The sequence below is a fragment of the Equus przewalskii genome, chromosome 2, assembly GCF_037783145.1.
Source record: "Equus przewalskii isolate Varuska chromosome 2, EquPr2, whole genome shotgun sequence".
Classification (NCBI taxonomy): domain Eukaryota; kingdom Metazoa; phylum Chordata; class Mammalia; order Perissodactyla; family Equidae; genus Equus; species Equus przewalskii.
Genome location: NC_091832.1, coordinates 103985251 through 103998934, shown reverse-complemented (window position 1 = coordinate 103998934; position 13684 = coordinate 103985251).

The window sequence follows — 13684 nt, the reverse complement described above, 5'->3', positions numbered from 1 at the left end:
TACTACCCATCCATCAGAATTGCTAAAATGAAGAGGCTGAAAATATCAAGTGTTTGTGAGCATGTGGAGCAAACAAAACTATTGTACATTATTGGCAGGAGAGTAATTTGGTATAATCTGTGTGGAATGTTGGCTGTTACATGTATAACAGGTATATTTCCTATAATGCAGCAATTCTGTTCCATTGTATATATCCTGCACAATGAGGACAATACAAATACACATGTATTAGAATCCTCATAAAAGTACCATGCCTAATAGCTCAAAACTATGAAAGTATCCATCAAGAGTAGAATAGGTTAATAAATTTTGGTATACTCATATGATAAAATGCTATACATTAATGGCAGTGAATGCTCAACAATGATACAACAATAAAGATGTATCTATAAATGTGATGTTGAGCAAAAGAAGCTAGACATGTAAGAATATATAGAGTGCTCCCATTTATATAAAGTACACAAAGAGGCAAAACTGGTATGGTCCTCGAGATCAGAATAGTGCCTGTCTTTGGGTGGAAAGGGGGTGTATGTGGGTATTTCTAGTAATGAAAGAGAACATGTGGGGAACTGGTAGGGCTGCTTCCAACATTATATTTCCTAATCTGGGAGCTGGTATATGGGTGAATCCCATTTGTGAACATTCTTTGTGCTGTACACTTGTTACATACGTACTCTTGTAAACGTACATTATGCTCCAATAAAAAAGTTAAAAGAAACTCAATTTTGTTACTCCAGTAGCAGTTGGAAAATGTAATTTAACAATAAACTATTTATTAGAGGAATTTTAAAAAATAAATTACCTGGAACAAATCTAACAAAACATGTCTATATTCTTTATTGAAAAATTAATTTAAAACCTTCATTGAAAGAAACCAAAGGAGGCCTTTCCTGGAAAGGAAAATTCAATATCATTAAACATTATTTTAAAAAATGATCTGTGTATTCAGTGCAACTCAAAATCTCAACAGTTTTGAGTATAGATGTAGAGAACTCAATGAGCTCATTTTAAAACTTATTTGAAGGAATTTAATTTCAAAAGTAGCCAAGATATTCCTTAAGAAAAACAATGAGTAGCTCTATCAAACAATGAGTAACTGTATCAGAAAGTAAAATTTCTTATAAAGCTTTAAGAATTAAGGTGGTATTGTATTAGTGTAAGAAGAAATAGACCAATAGAACACAAAGTCAGAATCATGAAATGAATCCTATTTACACATGGAAAATTCATTTATTCACAAAAGGTATTGCAGAGCAGAGGAAAAAGATGAAATAGCCAGTAAATGGTGCTGGAAAAAGTGGTTATAGTTGGAGGAAAAATGAAATTAGATTCCTATCTCATATCATTAAAAATAATTGATTCCATGGGGCTGGCCCGGTGGCCGAGTGGTTAAGTTCGCGCGCTCCGCTGCAGGCGGCCCAGTGCTTCGTTGGTTCGAATCCTGGGCGCGGACATGGCACTGCTCGTCAGACCACGCTGAGGCAGTGTCCCACATGCCACAACTAGAGGAACCCACAACGAAGAATACACAACTATGTACCGGGGGGCTTTGGGGAGAAAAAGGAAAAAATAAAATCTTTAAAAAAAAAAATATTAATAATTGATTCCATTGATTCCATACTACTCAGCCATAAAAAAGGATAAAATCGTCCCATACACAGCAACATGGATGGACCTTGAGGGAATTATGTTAAGTGAAATAAGCCAGATAGAGAAAGACAATCTCTGTATGACTCCACTCATATGTGGAAATTAAACACGTAGACAAAGAGAAGAGATTTGTAGTTACCAAGGGAAGGGGGGGTGGGAGGTGGGCACAAAGGGTGAAGTGACACACCTACAATATGACTGGCAAATAATAAGGTACAACTGAAATTTCACAAGGTTGTAAACTATCATAATCTCAATAAAAAGTAAAAAAAAAAATTGATTTCAAATGGAGCACAAATTGCAATTCCAACTTTGTACAAATTACAAATATAATTGTGACAGAAAAAAATTAGGGGCTGGCCCTGTGGCTGAGTGGTTAAGTTCACGTGCTCCGCTTCGGTGGCCCAGGGTTTCATCAGCTCGGATCCTGGGCGTGGACATGGCACCACTCATCAGGCCACGCTGAGGCAGAGTCCCACATGGTACAATCAGAGGCACTCACAGCTAGAATCTACAGCTATGTACTGCGGGACTTTGGAGAGAAGAATAAAAAAAGAAAAAAGAAGACTGGCAACAGTTGTCAGCTCAAGAGACAATCTTTAAAAAAAAAAAAAAAATTAAGTCCTCTGGAAAATACCTTATCCTAATCTTAAGCTTTGGATAAGAAAGTAGAAGTTCTTGAAAAAAATGTTTTGATTGCAAACAATAAAGAAACATTGATTAATTTAAACGTATTTACATTCAATATAATTGTTGTATTAAAGTGCTGTTGTTCATAAAAAGATAACATAGAGAATGAAAAGGTAAATCACATCTGGGAGAAGAAACTTTCAATACATTTAATTGGCAAAAGTTTCATGTCCAGGGGCCGGCTCCGTGGCCGAGTGGTTAAGTTTGCACGCTCCGCTTCGCGGCCCAGGGTTCGGATCCTGGGCGTGGACATGGCACCACTCATCAGGCCACATTGAGGCGGCATCCCACATCCCACAACTAGAAGGACCAGCAACTAAGATATACAACTGTGTATGGGGGGGTTTGGGGAGATAAAGCGGGGGAAAAAAAAAAAAAGATTGGCAACAGTTGTTAGCCCAGGTGCCAGTCTTTAAAAAAAAAAAAAAAAGTTTCATATCCAAAATGAAGAACGCATCATAAATAAGAAATAAACAAATTAATAGTGAAATTAGCAAAAGACATAAAGATGTCTTTCACAGCATAGAATATGCAAAGAGCCGGGAAACATAAAGATTCTCAACCACATTAGCAATTGGGTAAGTACAAATTAAAACCAAAATAAGATATCATTTCATATAGAACTGATTGGGAAAAATGTAAAAATCGAACAAAACCAAGTGTTGGTGAGCACTGGATCAACAAGAACTATGGATAGAGGTATACATTTACCACCACTTGGGAAACGGTATCACACTACCCAGTAAAGTTGAATATGTACCTTCATATCCTCCCACAATTCCACTCCTTTGTATATTCTTGAAACAGTAAAGATAGGTCTTTAGAACATTGTTGTAACATTGTAGACTTAGCAGCATGATTTATGGCAAAAACCTGGAATCCACTCAACCTTTAAATGCCAGTATGAATAAATAAATTGTAGAATATTTATACACTGGAATTATTATATTTCAACGAAAATTTTCAAAAGACTAAAGTTATATGCAGCAATTTGGATGAACCTCAGAAATGAAACTGAGAGAAAAGAGGTAGCCACAAAAATAATTGATATGATTCTGTTTTTTAAAATTCAAAAATGACAAAACTAAATGCTATATTATTTAGAGATGCTTATATATTTAAAAAAATATTTTAACAAGTGATTGACACAAATTTCAGAAGAACTGCTTTAACAATTCTGAAAACATTGTTCTATAACTACACCTATTTTGATTCAAATATATGTAATCTATAAAGACATATTTCAGATATGTAAGGATGCAGAAATCTTGTCCCTCTGCTCTCCTTAGGGAGTGACTAGAGGAAGTAGTAATGTAAACCAACAAAAAGATCCTGAAATGAGTGACTCTAACCCAGGGCAATGGAAGAGAAGCCTCAGGACGACTGGGAGTTGAGTAAATTTCTAAAATAACCAGGGCAGTTTTTAGCTTAGGGAAGAAGGACAAGCTCCAGAAAAACAAAAAACTTAGTAAATAGATATGAGAGGCGTTTGTTGGTGACTATTGGTGACTTGGTGGTGGTTACATAGAGAGAGAAAGAGAGAGAGAAAGAGAGGAGGGAAGAGGAGGAGATAGGAGGAGAGTACAGAGAGGGGAGAAGAGAAAAGGAGAGAAAGTTAGACAAGCGGAAAAAAGGAAATTGTTGATTTAAGGAAAACAAGTTTGTGCAATAAAAAACACATTCATAGTCTAATACTTGGCTCTGTAGTCAACGATAATATATAGTTATGATGACATAAACACTGATCATTTAATTTAATAAATCAATAGTTATTTAATTATATGGCAGGACGGACGAAGGCAGATTGAACGCAGAGATATAGCTCCATCTGGCATAATAAAGAGTCAATAGACAGAAGCCAAATTGCCATGCACTAACTAGCAATGTAAGCATATTATTTAGAAATGTGGAAGTAATTACTAGAAGAAACACGTAAAATTATTTCCTCTGGAAAATTGTCTGAGAGATGGGAAGACATAGGGTTACTGACCACACTCTTTAATATAAGCCTTTTGGTACATTAGAAAAAAAACTTTGTGTACCAATTTTTGACATTTAAGAAAATTAACTAAAATCATAAATAAAAATTGCCCCAGTTATAAATTTTCAAGTTTTTACTTTATTTTTATTCTGTAAAACCCCACTAATGTTGATCCATCTTTTTGATAAATAAATGGTCTCTAACCTCAAAAGTTTACAAGACACGCATACAAGATAGCGATTTTTTTTTAAATGAAATTTACTTTGCAATGGGTCACAAATTGAGAACGTACTCTACCATCCAAGGCTCAGATCTGCATTAAACGTTCTATAGAATAGATTAATTGAGTGCCTGGTAGGACTCTATAGATCTTTCTGAAGGAGGAATCTAAGCTTGAATGTTCAGTATCTGCCAGAAAAGAGCTGCTCTCTGAAATTGCTCCTCCCTGAAATTGCTCCTCCACGCTGGCGCCTTTACCAAAGTACTTCCTTTCCATGCAATTTTTCCATGCAATCTTGGTTGTGTGATGGATTAGAAGCCCTAAATGGCTACATTTACTGTTGTTTATGTTTGTTGTCATGGTTACACCAACTGTAACTACAGCAGGCAATTAAACTGACTTCATGAGATGCCTTTGCTGCAAGACAGAAGTTCTAATTTTCCAGTTGTACTTGGATCTGAAATTTGGCTTGACATGAGTTCAGTCTGTCCCAGGGCACAGTGAAGCCAGGTTTGCATTGTGTATTAAATGGCCCCGTGGTTGACACCATTTTTTCAAACATGACACATATTTTATGGACTGGAGCATGATGGTATGGTAATAAAACTGTAAGATTTATTTAAAAGGTTTTTTTTTTCTTTTCTCCTTGTATCCCAAAGTCTTTTCTCTAACATTAGATTTTCCTTTGTTTTTCGTTTGCTATCTTTTATTCAAGAAGGAAAGCAAAGATATCTTAAACTCTGGAAAGAAGAGTTCAAAGATAAGAACTAACCAATCTCTAGTAATTCTTTCCACCCAATTTGTTTATTTCTTTTTAAGCTTCTCACCATGAGTCTCTGCAACTTTAAAATCAGAGTACCATTGACCTTGTATAAAGAACTGCTATCTTTAACCGCAGAATTTCTAGATGTGAGGTAGACAGTTCTGAAGTTGACATAAGGAACTAGAGCTCCTAAAAAGATGGAATTGCCATTTACACACTAATTCTAGTCTTGTCTTAGACGTAACCACTTGCTACCCTCTAACCGGAAAAGTTGGCTAAACTGTTAAGAACTAAAATTTGATTTTAAGTGCTGTTATGAGATTAGAGTACAACTGGACAAATTTAGTATATCTAATTATACCCACTAGATGTCAATTTGAATTTGTGTCACAACAAGGGACCTAAAGTTACTTGAAGCCATCTATAGACATTCATCACTATCATGATTGGTGACCTTAGAGCTTCGATTGAAGTTAAATCTATACATATGCCTGCTAAGTTATCTGGTACTTTCAGAAAGAAAATAAAACAAGATGCAAAATATTTTTTTAAAAGGATGAAAAATAAAGTGCCAAAGAGAAAAGAAGATTCTCAGTTTGATTGTTTTCAACCCAGGATATTAAGCTTAGCAGTAATGCTGGGTTGAGAGGAATAGAGTGATGAGTTTTCTTGAAGGTTCGCTTAGTCACACCAGATTTTATCTGATACTTTTTGGGGGGATGTCAGCACTCATGAATGACAACTGTTGTGTGCTTGTGCATCACACTCAATATTGGAATCCAATTCAGAATTAATGCTGCTTCAAAGATCAAATTGGATGGACACTACAGTCCTAAAGCGAACAGTCCTTATAGCATGAGGAGCGTCTGGGGAATAGTCTCATTGCCAAAATGAGGAGGAGAGAGGGAGCCATGGTCACCCCTACACGTTCTCATTAGTTCTATAAGGACTGGTTAAACTGAACATAGGTCATTAACTTAAAATTCAATATATTAGCCAACCCAACTCATCATCTCAAGGAAGCATATGTCTCTTTCCGCGATCATTTACACTGCAAATGAGCCCACCATCTCCCAGCCAGTCAAACTTGAAACCCGGAAGTAATCCTTGATTTTTCATTCTCCCTCATATTCCACATCTAATCATTCATCAAGCTGTTTTTCCTACCTCAGAAATATGTCTGGAATATTAAGATTCCTTCTTATGCCATCATCACTGAAATTCAAAGAATTATCACTGTGGAAGATTTCTAACCACTCTCTGCATGTCTATGTTGCCCTTTCTAATTCACTCTTGACCCAGAAACTGAAAGAATCTCACTGAAAATACAAATCTAATCTTTCCATTGCCATTCTTAAAACTGTGCAGTAGCTTCATTGTCTTAAAATATCCAAAATCCTTACAGAACTATCCACAGTCTGGTGTCCATAGGTCCAGCCTTATCTCATGTCACTTACCTTTGGCCTTTATGCTATAAATCTTCTGACTTTCTTTCAGATTTCAAGCATTATTTACAGAATCTGTTGGTTCCGGGATTGTTTGCATGAGAATATAACTGTATGGGATGTTATCACTCCTTCATCCTCACCCTATTCCTATTCATCCTTTTGTAGCTGTTTAAGAGTTAGTTCATTAAGGAAATCTTTCCCATTCTTAGACAAATTTAAATCCTCGTGTTTTAACCCAAAGCCTTTGTACCCTGAACTTCTTTCCTAACGTACTTCACACTTCAATTTCCAGCTCAAAGCCCGTACTTGACTCTAAGCTCCATGTCTACAGGAGTTTATCTATCTTGTTTATACTTGGCCTCCTCATTTCTACTATAAAGGCTGGCACAGAGCAGAAGCTTGCTAAATATGATTTAATCAAATTGAAGGAAATACGTCAGAATGCTTAAAAAAAAAAAGGTAGCAACTTCCCTTAAAATGCTCAAGACTAGAAATTTCAAAGCATTCTACCTATATTGTCAAAACCCACGTTTTACTTCTTTTGGTTTGTACATTAAAATTATTTGTGAGTATATGCATGCGTGTGTTTGTGTGTAGGTGTATGTTAAATGATGGAGAGTGAAAAGAAATAAGATATGAGTGGCAAAGGGAAAAAAATAAAAATCATTTTGGCCAGGAGTGTGGAAAGTGCTGTGGGGGAAAACTTGCCTTCCTTGTATCAAAGACCTTGCCATGTTCTCCAGGCTTGTTGGTATGCTCCAGAAAATCCTATATATCAAAACAAAAATGGTTATAAAATGCAAATAGAAATCCCCTGTAGAATAAATCATAGCATACCCTGATACCTTTGTCTTCTTTAAAGATGTGATGATCTGAGAGAATATGTAAAACCTAATTCTGTCCTGTGCTTTTAAGAAAATATTGGGAACAAAATACATGGAACCCTTAGCAGATACTTGAAGTTACTCGAAAGTAAATGTTTCTTCTATCTCATGTAGAAAAAGTGATTTTGTGACTCTCTGCTTTTTAAAATGAGCTAGATTTTTTTCAAAGACCAGTTCATTGAGAAGTATATATACTTTAGAAGAAGCCTCCTTCTCAAATTCTGTACGTTAGAATAGTATTTCCCTTGAGGTGTTTGTAATTTAAAAAAGCAAACTCTAGGGGTGGGCCTGGTGGTACAGTGGTTAAGTTCATGCCCTCTGCTTCGGTGGCCTAGGGTTTGCTAGTTCAGATCCCGGGCACGGACCTATGCACCACTTGTCAAGCCATGCTGTGGCAGGAGTCCTATGTATAAAATAGAGGAAGATGGGCACAGATGTTAACAGGGCCACTCTTCCTCAGCAAAAAGAGGAGGATTGGCAGCAGATGTTAGCTCATGGCTAATCTTCCTCAAAAAAAAAAGGAAACTTTGCACCTTTTGGGGGTGGATGGGTTACACTGCACTGTCATGTTGTTAAAAATTTTGAGAAGTATTTCTGTAAAGAAATTTGAGCAATGTAGCGTAGATTTTACGAACATTTATTATGCAACCAAACTCTGGGTTTTTTGTTTGTTTGTTTGTTATGAATACCTATTAAAATCTGAGTCACCCAGAAAAAATTGGTCAAATTCTGGTGTGATGGAAAAACAAAATCAGTTCCAAACTAACAACCTTATCAGTCTCTTTTACTCCTTAAATAACCTAGCATCTCCTAGCCTTAGTCATCATTTGTAAAACGACAATAATCACATCTATGGCCTAGATGTATAACGAGAATTTAATGAGAAACACACACCAGATTTCCTGCTCAAAAATCTCATTTGATCTTCTAAGCTCCAAACCACAAGAGACAAATTGTGACAAAGCATTTTATATGAAAAATATGTAGCAGCATTTAGTAACTAATATTTCTTCAAAAAGGAAATATCATAATTTATGTTACTGCAATTATAACACTTGTGTAAATCCTTAAACTGCAATGTTTTTTGCACTGGGGTAACTTCAAAGTAGAGGTTGTACAAATTCTTGCTGTTGCCATCAAATGTCATATAGCAGAATGGCAAACAGTCCCCTGTGTGTGCACAGGGAGAAGCTGACTGGCACTACAATCAAAGCTCAGGGAGATGCATTTCACAAATGGGCAAAGCAACTGCGGAAACACTAACTCTGAACACGTTCACATTCACGTCACTCTCAGCGTGTTTGCACATCATAAATGGGCTTCAAAGAAGAAAAGTCGGAAATTGGAGCACGTAGCATCTGGGTTTCTAGACTAGGCTAGGTGTGGAATTGAAATGACTGAATCTGAATTCCTTGTCAAAATTGTGCCTGCACAGGAATCTGACCTCTATCCCCTCATCACTTTCTTCTCCCCACCTAATCTCCAACACCTGTGTTTGAGTAAAGGCAAATTCAAGCTAAGAGGAAAACTCAAACGCCACAGGGCAAACGCTCACAGCATCCTCCGCCTAGAGTCACGCTTCAGAGAACAAGTGATTTTTCTCCCGAAGAGAATTGCTGTTAGCAAATATATGACAGTTCACAGGGTTTCACTTTAGTGAAGCAGACTAGAAATGGAAATCACTGAATCAGTCTGGAAATGCTAATTATCTTCAGGAGTCTCAGTTATTTAAAATTTCAGTGATTTCTGTGCATGTATTTTTGCTTTAAGAAAAAGGAAAATCAAACCATGATTTCTCTTTTAAAAATGCAAGAAAATAATACTAAAATTTAAGGCTTTGTAATCATATACACTTTGTTTGGTTAATCTCCAATTTCCACAGATCTGATTGCATGTATATTTCTCCATTGCTCCTCAAAGGACAGAGCAGCAAATTAGCAAATAGTGCAGATGGAGTATAGATCTTTGGAATGGGTTAAGCTTCTTTCATTTGGTATGAAGGTGAGAGGAAACATGAAGCATAGGAAACACGCTCCTGTCCCAGGTGTGTTGGAGGAGGAGTTCAACTGGACAATGAAATGGTTCAGCTTCTGAAGCTACCATTTGTCTTTAAGGAAGAATCACAAACGATTCATTTATCTAAATTACATTTCATTGTTTGTATTGATTTTTGGTATATGACAAACTATCATCATTGGCCCAAGGAAAGGATTCTTTTATTATTTTTGATTTATTCACATTTTTAGTTACTCATTTAATAATATAATGAATCTCTGTGAAACTACTGCCCAAACCAAACACTAGAGTCTTACTTCTAAGGGCGCCTCTGTTATACTGTTTCTCTATCTTCCCCACTCCCAGAAGTAAATATTATTCTGAATTTTGAATTTATTATTAGTAGTGGATGCTGAGGTTAGCTGCCTGGATCATTTATTTAAGACTGAGGAACTTATTCAGCCAAGTGCTGGGAGGTTGGTGACTGACAGGTCTTCCCGCATCTCCCTCTTGGAATTGCCTGAGAGCCTTCTCACTCAAGCCACCCACTTCTCAGAGCCAGCATGTACCCAATCAGTGTCTGTGTGTGTGGTGGCGGGTGTAGAGGGTCAGGGTGGGGGTGTGGGGGAAAGGTATATAGGTACATCCATCCCGACTCTGGAGCTCTCTGTGTGGGCTGCTAAAGCTTTCTGTTTTTTTGAGACTCTCTCACTCAGTCCAACGTCTCCTTCTTCACTTTCTACACAGAAATATCCCTCTCAGATTCTGTTTTCCAGGGCACTCAATCTTTGACATTATTCCTATGCTTTTCTCAACAAATGATGCAGAAGCACTTGTACATCCCTAAGTAAAAAGAATAAAGTTAACCTTCACTCCTCATACAAAAATTAACTCATAATGGGTAATGGACTTAAGCGTAAAATGTAAAATTATTAAACTTTGAGAAAATAAACATAGGAGAAAATATTTGACATACAAAAGGATCTTCAGCATCATTAACCATTAGGAAATTAAATTAAAACTGCAATGAGAATCCTTACACACCTATCAGAATGGCTGAAATAAGCAATAATTAAAACAACAAATGCTGGCAAGAGCGCAGAGAAATTCAATCGCTCATACGTTGCTGGTGGGAATGTAAAATGGTACATCTACTTTGGAAAATAGTTTAATATTTTCTTATAACACTAAACATGCAATTACCTTACAACCCAGCTATTGAACACTCAGACATTTATCCCAGACAAATAGAAATTCATGTTCATTAAAACAAACAAAAACCCCATTCAGGAAGAATAGCAGCTTTATTCACACTAGCTAAAAATCAAAAACAATCCAGATGTCCTTCAATGGGTGAATGGTTAGACAAACTGTGGTATAGCCATACTATGGAATACTCTTCAGTAATAAAGTGGAAAAACGATTTAAACAGGCAACAACATAGATGAATCAACAGGGAGTTATAGTGAAAGAAGTCAATCCCCAAATTAACACACTATATGATTCCATTTATATAAAAGTCTTCAAATAACAAAACTAAAGAAATGGAGAACAGATCAGTGCTTATCAGAGGTTAAGGATAAGGTTGAGGAGATGTGCTTATAAAAGGGAGAATGAGGGATCCTTGCGGAGTTGTTCTGTGTGACTGTGGGGCTCCATACACAAGCCTACACGTGATAAAATTGCATAGAACTAAATATACGCACAACGATGAGTACAAGTTAAACTTGGGAAATCTGAGTAAGATTGGTAGTTTGAATCAATGTTAGTATCTTGGTTGTGATATTGTCCTATGGTTTTCAAGATGTTACTGATGGGAGAAACTGCAGAAAGGGTACACAGGATCTCTCTGTATTATTTCTAACGATAGTATGTGAAGCTAAAGTTATCTCAAAATAAAAAGTTTAATTTAAAAATACAATGCTTGTTTTAAAATTTTATAGTCATATACACTATATATTGTCTTTTGGGACTTTTTTTTAATTCTTTCAGATACTCTCCAACTCATTTTGTGTCACAGGTTAAATAGCAAGATGTATCAGTCTCTTGCATGTAGCTTTCTTTCACTTATTTTTACTGCTGTTTAATATTCCAATGTGACTATAACACAGTTCATGTGGATATTCTCCTATTGATTAGCACTTGTGCTTTTTCCAGTTTCTGTTACTATGGGCCGTCTGTGAAGAGTCTTGCCGTGGTACACATGGTACATACGTGCACATGTTTCTAGTTCATTGGTCTGCTACCATCCTTCCTGCTAATTTGGGATTTATTCTGTGTTCCTTCTATAAGTAAATTTATTATTTTTCAACCATTTTATTTCTAGTGAAGGGGAGTAGAATTTGTCACCCCAAAATAGGCTTCTTTGGCCTAAGGATTATTTGAGGCTGACTATTTTTAAGAAAGAGCACACAGGAAAAGCTCTGCAAACCAAATGGAAGTTACTCTTTTGAGAAAGAAATTTATATTTTTAAGGGAACTCTCCATTTGTAAGAGAGTTTCCTCTGTACCAGGAAGAGGAGGATGCTTACTGTCTAGAAACTCTTATTAGTGGAGAAGGCAGTGACTCAAATCTGCATAACAACTTGATCCTTGTTTATTGTGCTTTTCCTGATAACCTCCCACAACTAGCTCACCCCCCCTCGGGATTCTTTTGTCTTTATCTGGAGATGGTATTGAAGGCGGTGGTTTGGGCCCTTTTTTGGAGTTACTCAGTTTGCCTGGGTATCTCCCATGTATACTGGAAGTAATCATGTAAATAAACTTCTGTTTGTTTTTCTCCTGTTAATCTGTCTCTTACAGGGGTGTCTTAGATCAGAAACTAGAAGGGTAGAGGGAAAATTATTTTTCCTCCTCTACGCCAACATAAAGATTTAAGGCTACACATTTCCTTCAAAACATTGTTTCTGGATTTTCCCACAGAGTTTGATGTACAGTATGGTTATTTTTAGTTAGTTCTAAGTATTTTTCTTTTTGGTGAGGAAGATTGGCACTGAGCTAACGTCTGTTGCCAATCTTCTTCTTTGTACTTGAGGAAGATTGTCCCTGAGCTAACATCTATGCCAATCTTCCTCTATTTTGTATGTGGGACGCTGCCACAGCATGGTTTGATGAGCAGTGTGTAGGTTCGTGCCCAGGATCCAAACCCACAAATCCTGGGCCACCAAAGCGGAGTGTGCAAACTCAACCACTATGCCACTGGGCTGACCCTGAGGTATCTTTTTAAAGTTTACGTTCTACCAACTTCCTTCACCAGAGGTTGTTTAGATAAGTTTTTAAAAGTTTTCCATATATATGGGAGTTTCTTTATTCATCTTTTATCACTGCTGTTCTCTTACATTTTTAACTGAATTGCATTGTCCTGAGAGAACATATCTGCATGATATCCATGCTTTGAAATTTCTTACCTGATTCATGGCTTAGAAAATAATCAATTTTGCGAATGTACCATATGCACACAAGAAGAATTTGTGTACCCTAACTTGTGGGCACAGAAATCTGTGTATCCCTATTAGAATAAATTTGTTATTTGTACTATTCAAATCATATCTTTAATTTTTTTTGCCTTTTTGTCCTTTCAGTGGTTAATAAGAAGGATGTTAAACCCTCTCTCTATGTAAGTAGATTTAACCTAAACTTCCCAGTAGTTCTATCAGGTTTTTTGTTTACATAATTAGAAGCTAGCTTATTAGAGACAAATGCAGCTAAAATTGCTATCTTTTGGTGAATTTAAACTTTGATCATTGATGTAGCAACCCTGAAGATGTACTTTGTCTTAATGTCTATTTTTCTGAAATCATTACAGCTAAGTAAGCTTTCTTTCGTTTTCCTAGTTTCCTAAGAAAGTGAGCTAGTTACTATGAATGTAGACAATTTTATTTCATTCCTTCTGAGAGTAGAAAACAATCAATGACCAGTACCTTGGCTTGGATAGTCATGCATCTCTTAATGACGAGATATGTTCTGAGAAATGTGTCAGGTGACTGTCATTGTGAGAACATCATAGAGTGCATTTACACAAATCTAGATGGTATGGCCTGCTACAAACCTCGG